Source organism: Phyllobates terribilis, unplaced genomic scaffold (genome assembly GCF_046119375.1).
Source record: "Phyllobates terribilis strain yellow unplaced genomic scaffold, ASM4611937v1 Scaffold_1__5_contigs__length_1240528914, whole genome shotgun sequence".
Taxonomy (NCBI): Eukaryota; Metazoa; Chordata; class Amphibia; order Anura; family Dendrobatidae; genus Phyllobates; species Phyllobates terribilis.
In genome coordinates this window covers 1206139004-1206146967 of record NW_027362761.1, presented here as the reverse complement: position 1 = coordinate 1206146967, position 7964 = coordinate 1206139004, and positions in this window count along the sequence as shown.

Sequence of the window (7964 nt, the reverse complement as noted above, 5' to 3'; positions counted from 1 at the left end):
CACTCTATGGCTGCTTTTTTACTGAGGTGGAAACACACACAAACATTTAAAGTCCTTGCAGATGTTGTCCTTGCTGGGATTTGAACCCAGGGTCCCAGCAAGGACAGTGGTCCTTGCTGGGTGCTAACCACTGATCCAATGTGCTGCCGTTCACCCTCTAATATCTTACATGCTGGAGAAACTTTCACCTACTGTCACTCTATCTTCAGCTCCTTTGTGGGAAACTAATGAATTTGGGTGGCCACTCAGTCTTCCAAATAAAATTCCTGAGAAGGAAATGGGGGATGACTTCGCTACTTGTACTGAGGGCAATGCTAATACCATGGCGTCGTACCATAGTTTACTGGAAATATTCCAGGCTGGTAGGAGGCAAGCAAATTCCCTCAGAAAAGTACCAGCAGTAATGTTCAGAGACCCGCGCTTGTAGAAGGCGGAGACAACACCGGGAGAAATAGTGACGGCTGGGGACCGAGTATGGACACGAGGCATGAGGCTGTGAAAAGCTTCCGCCTCCACGAGCCTAAAAGGCCACATTTCAAGTGCAAGCAGCTGCCCAGAAATCTGGCAGTTTAGTATTGTGGCCTGTGTTGGCTGGCTGCATACTTGCGCTTGCATTCCAAGTAACAGAAAACTAAGCAGATGGTGGTCTCTATCATCATCATGGCCTCACCTTGGCACTATAAACTCTCCTGAAGGAGAAGCCAAGGCCCACCGGAGGAGTCTCCGGTTTTCTGGTGGGTCTGTCCATCCCTGCCGAGAAGAAGCCCTGGCTAAGAAAAGTGTGGGGGAAGGTTCCCGGACACTCTATGGCTGCTTTTATTAATGTGGATCGGACATACTTATGCATTTTATTTCTCAAACCGCATTGCAGATCAGGCCATTGCCTAACTCAGTAGTCATGAAATTAAATGCGCAAAGAAAGATGTTTGTGTGTCAAAGCACCACCGACAAGTGCGAGTTGATGTTTGACGGGCTGCCATTGCTTCTGCAACAAGCTGCATTAGAAGACTTCCTGGGAGAAATGACACACAGAGTAGATACGATTTCCCTCTATGCCAGTCCTTTCACTTAGCTAAAGAATATGGCTATGTTGAAATACAACTCTCAGCAAAAAAAAGCTGTGGACTGGCTCAGTAGGCGGTCCTTCCCAGTAAGTGCACTGGGTAGGGCACGGGTAATGTTGTGGGACCCGTGCTTGTGGAAGGCGGAGACGATACCAGGAGAAATAGTGGCGACTGGGGATCGAATATGAACACCTGGCCGCCGCCGGCATGAGGTTATGAAAAGCGTCCGCCACCACGAGCCTAAAAGGCCACATTTCAAGTGAAAGCAGCTTTAGTGGACTTCCTGGTTGAAATGATAGCTGGGTAGATATGGTTTCCCAAGTCTTTTCACCAAGCTAAAGAATATGGCTATGGTGAAATACAACTCAGCAAAAAAAGCTGTGGACTGGCTCCATACCGTCCCAGGCCACATTCACCTGTCCACGTGTTTGTAGTTAGGTGGTCCTTCCCAGTAAGTGCACTGGGGAGGGCACGGGTAATGTTGTGGGACCCGTGCTTGTGGAAGGTGGAGACGACACCAGGACAAATAGTGGTGGCTGGGGACCAAGTATGGCTACCCAGTCGCCGCCATAAGATTGTGGACAGCTTCTGCCTCCATGAGCCAAAAAGGCCACATTTCAAGTGCAAGCAGCTGTCAAAAATTTGGCAGTATAGTATTGCAGCCTGTGGGTGGGTGGCTGGCTGCATACTTGCGCTTGCATTCCAAGGAATGGGGTAGGGACAACTGAACGCTGCACTGGGACAAGGACGTGGACGCTGATTGTTGCAAGTCTGCAACAACAGGTGCATGGCGGGAGGCATCTTCGCATGCGCCAAGGATCACTTATGACGGGCACACTTTTAGGCAGTAACCTGGGAAACAGAGATGCTTCCAGAGATCTTCCCCATGCTATTCCCATGTCTTTTCAGCACTGTATGCATGTGTCTGATGATGTGTCACACACCACATGGGCAGATAAGGTTGTAAAATGTTAAAATGACATTTCCCAGTAAATGCATTTGTCTTGGTTGAAAGCAATGCAAAAGTGCAAAAACGCATCAAAAACGATACGTGTGAACATAGCCCAAGGTGTGGAGGAGTATTTTTGTTTTTGTATATTTATTTTGCCTTACATACAAGTCATTACCCCGGAAAGGATGTTCCTTAACATATTTCCCAGGAAAATCCATTTTGTTTTTGTTTTTGTATGTTTTATTGTGAGCCCGTAAAAGTGGCATAATACCTCTGACAACATTGTTCACAGCAGTGACCTGGGAGTCAGAAATGCTTCCAGGGATCTTCCCCATGCTGTTCCCATGTCACTTGAGCACTGTTCCCATCGATTTGAGCAATTTTTAGGCCCTCTGCAGACCGCCGGGGGGGGGGCACCGGAAAAATGCTCGAGTTTCCCATAGACTTACATTGGGCTCATTGCTCGGGTCGAGCACCCGAGTATTCCAATTTGCTCGACCTGAGCATCGAGCACCCGAGCATTTTATTACTTGCCCATCACTACACTGCACTGTTCCTCACATGCTGTGAATTGGATTTTCTTGATTCTACAACCAGCAGCTCAGGATACCATTATCTCTTATTATCTCTTATTATCAGATGGTCACTATGAGATGATTTGATCAACTGATCAGAATAATTCATTAACTTTATAATAGAATGAAGATCTAAATTAGGTCATATCAGATAAATTAAAGATATTGTGGGTTAAGTACATAATAAATTAAAAAAAATGTTGGAGTGGTACTTTAATAACATCATGACATTAACCTTCAAAATACAATTGCTAGAATAATATTTAGAAGATCAGCCTAGTGGTACGTCCATCTGTGGGCACAGGCCGCAAAAGGCTGCCTGTAACATACTTGGCAAAAGCGACTCTGTCTGGCAGATTCCAGAAAAAACCCAACACCCTTTAGCCCCTTTTACTGGGATTTGGTCTTACAATGGGATTAGTGCATTGCTACCATGTAGGAACTGCCATCCAGAAGTGCAAACCAGGGTCAGGAATGGTCGCCAAGCAGAGTCAAAGACGAGAAGTCGCGTCAAGGACAAAATCAGAAGACAAGCGGCAAGTCAGACTTCAAGCCAAAGTCAAAACATGGGTAAAACAAAACATATCACAAGAACCAAGTCAGAGCAAGAACCGAGATCCTATATCAATAGCTACACACCAACTAATAAATGGCAACAAGAGTCAGTCTGCTGGGGTTTATATAGAAAGGAACCTCGCCCATGGCTCCCAGCAGAGAGTTTATCACCTAATAGCTCACTACCACAAAATACAAGTGAATAACAAAGGGAAACTAGTTTTAGCAATCTGAAACCAAAACAACCACATGCAGCCATCGTTAAGCAATAATGGTTGTGTTACTGCGGCACCACCTCCATGTAGCAACCAGTTCAGGGGTTACAGCAGCATGTTTGGACACAAATAATACTAAGCTTTTAATGAATTATAGTGAAATAGGTTTATTTATATAACTGTGTATCATAATCACAATCATCATCCTTTCACTCCACAGATAGTGAAATCTGCCAAAAATGTCCCATGGATAAGTGGCCAAATCTAGAAAAAACGAAATGTATTCCTAAATCATATGAATTTCTTTCCTTTGAAGATAAAATTGCTATATTTTTCTGTTTCACAGTAATTCTATGCTGTGCAATGGCTTGTTATACGCTGCAAAAGTTTATCTTGTACTGGGACACTCCTCTGGTGAAGGCCAATAACCGGACCCTGAGTTTTATCCTTCTAGTTTCCCTCTTGCTGAGCTTCCTTTGTATTTTCTTGTTCCTTGGCCATCCATTGGATATAACTTGCATCCTGAGACAGACATTGTTTGGTATTTTCTTCTCCTTAGCAATTTCTTCAATTCTTGCCAAGTCAATCATTGTCTGCATTGCTTTTAAAGCCACTAAACCCAGCAGTTCCTGGAGAAAATGCACTGGAGTCATATTGCCCAATCTAATAGCATTGATTTGCTCCTCATTACAGCTTCTGATCTGTGTTTCTTGGTTGGTGATGTGCCCACCCTATCAAGAGTATAATATTAGCACATATCCTGACACTATCGTCATTCAATGTAATGAAGGCTCCGATATCTGGTTCTACTCCATGTTGGGCTATCTGGGGTTCTTGGCAGCTGTAAGCTTTTTTCTGGCTTTCATGGTCAGGACATTACCAGATTGTTTTAATGAGGCCAAGTACATCACTTTCAGCATGCTGGTCTTCTGTAGCGTTTGGATTTCCATGATCCCAGCTTATCTAAGCACGAAGGGGAAATATATGGTGGCCTTAGAGATATTTGCCATACTGACCTCATGTGCAGGAATATTAAGTTGTATATTCTTCCCAAAATTGTATATTCTGTTGGTGAATCCAGAAATAGACATTAGAAAGCATGTGCTACGAAGGGCTTAGTATATGACTTAGCGTATGACTTCATATACAGTGAAGGAAATTATTATTTGATCCCTTGCTGTTTTTGTAAGTTTGCCCACTGACAAAGACATGAACAGTCTATAATTTTAAAGATAGGTTAATTTTAACATTGAGAGAAAGAATTTCCAAAATTAAAAAAATCAAGAAAATCACATTGTATAAATTAGATTCATTTTTTTTCATTTTGCAATGAGAAATAAGTATCTGATCCCCTACAAACCATTATGAGCTCTGGCTCCTACAGACCAGTTATACGCTCCTAAGCAACTCATTACCTGCATTAAAGACAGCTGTCTTACATAGTCACCTGTATAAAGGACTCCTGTCCTGTCCACTCAATTAATCAGTCAGACTCTAACCTCTACAACATGGGCAAGACCAAAGAGCTTTCTAAGGATGTTAGGGACAAGATCCTAGACCTGCACAAAGCTCAAATGGGCTACAAAACCATAAGTGAGACTCTGTGTGAGAAGGAGACAACTATTGGTGCAATAGTAAGAAAATGGAAGAAATATAAAATGACTGTCAATCGACATCGATCTGGGACACCATGCAAAATCTCACCTCATGGGGTATCCTTGATCATGACATGGGGGAACTACACGGGGGAACTTGTTAATGATCTCAAGGCAGATGGGACCACAGTCACCAAGAAAACCATTGGTAACACATTACGCCTTAAAGGTTTAAAATCCTGCAGTGCTCGCAAAGTCCCCCTGCTCAAGAAGGCACATGTGCAGGCCCGTCTGAAGTTTGCCAATGAACACCTGGATGATTCTGTGAGTTATTGGGAGAAGGTGCTGTGGTCAGATGAGACAAAAATTGAGCTTTTTGGCATTAACTCAACTCACCGTGTATGCAGGAAGAGAAATGCTGCCTATGACCCAAAGAACACCGTCCCCACTGTCAAGCATGGAGGTGGAAACATTATGTTTTGGGGGTGTTTCTCTGCTAAGGGCACAGGACTACTTCACCGCAATGGGAGAATGAATGGAGCCATGTACCGTAAAATCCTCAGTGACAACCTTCTTTCCTCCACCAGGACATTAAAAATGGGTCGTGGCTGGGTCTTCCAGCAAGACAATGACCGAAAACATATAGCCAAGGCAACAAATGAGTGGCTCAAAAAGAAGCACATTAGGGTCATGGAGTGGCCTAGCCAGTCTCCAGACCTTATTCCGATAGAAAACATATGGAGGGAGTTGAAGATCTGAGTTGCCAAGCGACAGCCTCAAAATCTTAATGATTTAGAGATGATCTGCAAAGAAGAGTGGACCAAAATTCCTCCTGACATGTGCGCAAACCTCATCATCAACTACAAAAAACGTCTAACTGCTGTGCTTGCCAACAAGGTTTTTGCCACCAATTATTAAGTGTTGTTTGCCAGAGGGATCAAATACTTATTTCTCACTGCAAAATGAAAAAAATTATCTAATTTATACAATGTGATTTTCTTTTTTTTTTTTGGATATTCTATCTCTCAATGTTAAAATTAACCTACTCTTAAAATTATATGAGAATATGACAGTGGAGAACAGGACCCCATAAGTAATAAGGTGTACACCACTAAATATCAATTGAACACAACCACTGCCCCCTGAGGAAGCACGGAAACACGCGTCGGGGCATTTCCTGACTCCGTTGGTTGCCTCCATCCTTTTCACTAAGTATGTTATATTAGGCTCAATCCATGGGATATTTATACATTTGTGATGTTGTGTATTACTTACGGCTGATATTTTAGCTGACCTTTTATATGCTTTACTATATGACAATTTTTATTGTGACTCTATCAACACACATTTTGTTGTTAATAACGAATTGCATTGGCTATGCCATATGATCTTATGTGTTATAGTGTTGGTTCAAAATCTGACACAAACTGTGTCTCTATCTACCCTCTTTTGCCTTGTCTGCTCATGTTATGTCTTCTATTATATGGAAATTGCTCAATGTGTTTTTCTAAATATATTTAATAAACTTATGAAATCTTTTTAGTCATCACATTGTGCCTAGCCATGTTTTATTTGGGGTGTTTGAAACACTTATGGTTCTGTTTTTTGTGTTCTACTCTTAAAATGAGAGACTGCTCATGTCTTTGTCAGTGGGAAAGCTTACAAAAACAGCAAGGGGTCAAATACTTATTTCCTTCACTGTAGGTATGCACATTAAAACTAGTACTGCAGATGTAGCCCATATTGATAATCCTACATGTTTGTATAGAAAATAAAGCTTTCAACTATATTTGTCTCTACTAATTTTACATAATATTCATAAGAAGACTGTTCAAGCAAGTAAATATTTTTCTAGTTTGCAAGTCATATACAGAAAATATCTGGAAATGTTGCATTTGTAAATTGCAGAGAACATTATGCCAGCATGGAGTTATAGAAGCAATAATACAGACAGAAGCGCAGTTAGAAATATATATCAACATCTATTACAGTACTTCAAAGTGCACCGTACTGGTCTACTATATTGGTAGCTCAGGGAATTGTCTACAAGGTGGTCATTCTGATACAATATTGATGATTGTCTCTATCATTTCAACAAACTTTGATTAAATCAATAAGACATTCAAGTACCAAAACCAGTATAGTAGATGTCAGAAAATGGCCTCTTTTTCCATCTATTAGTCGCATCTTTTACATCTCACGCAGTTGCCTAAAAAACTTAATTTTGACAGTGAAAAAATCTTGGTCAAGACAATGCATGGATAAAGATCTCTGAGATATGGATAACATTACAGATGCGTATTAACCCCTTTACCACCGAAAGTGGTTTGCACATTAATGACCAGGCTTTTTTTTACAATTCTGACCAGTGTCACTTTATGAGGTAATAATTCTGGAACTCTTCAACGGATCCCCCTGATTCTAAGATTCTTTTTTTATGACATATTGTATTTCATGATAGTGATAAAATTTCTTCGATATCACTTGCGTTACTTTATGAAAATATTGGAAATTTGGTGAAAGTGTAGAAAATTGAGCAATTTTCAAACTTTGAATTTTCATGCCCTTAAATCAGAGAGACATGCTCGAGTCCCCGCCCCGCATGTTCCACAGTTGTTAGACATCACAAAAAGAAATGCAGGGATCACTCGTGCATGGCAGGCAATACCCGCAAGGTTTTTTTGGCAGTTTAACAGCCGCAAAACATATGGGGCAGAGATTAGAGCATGTGACTCGAGCACCCGCGATACTAGGTGCATACCCGAGCACTCAATGCAAATTCAAGTAGCGAGCACTTGTGCTAAACACTAGTCTCCATATCATCATCATTTTTTTTCTTTGCTTTTGAAAAATCCCAACCCCACCAAAACCCTAATGCCAACCCTAATACAACCCCAACCCTAAAACAACCCTAGCACAACCCAAACCCTTGCAAAACCCTACCCCTATCACAACCCTAACCCTAACACAACCCTAATCCTAGCACAGCCCGAACCCTAGCACAACCC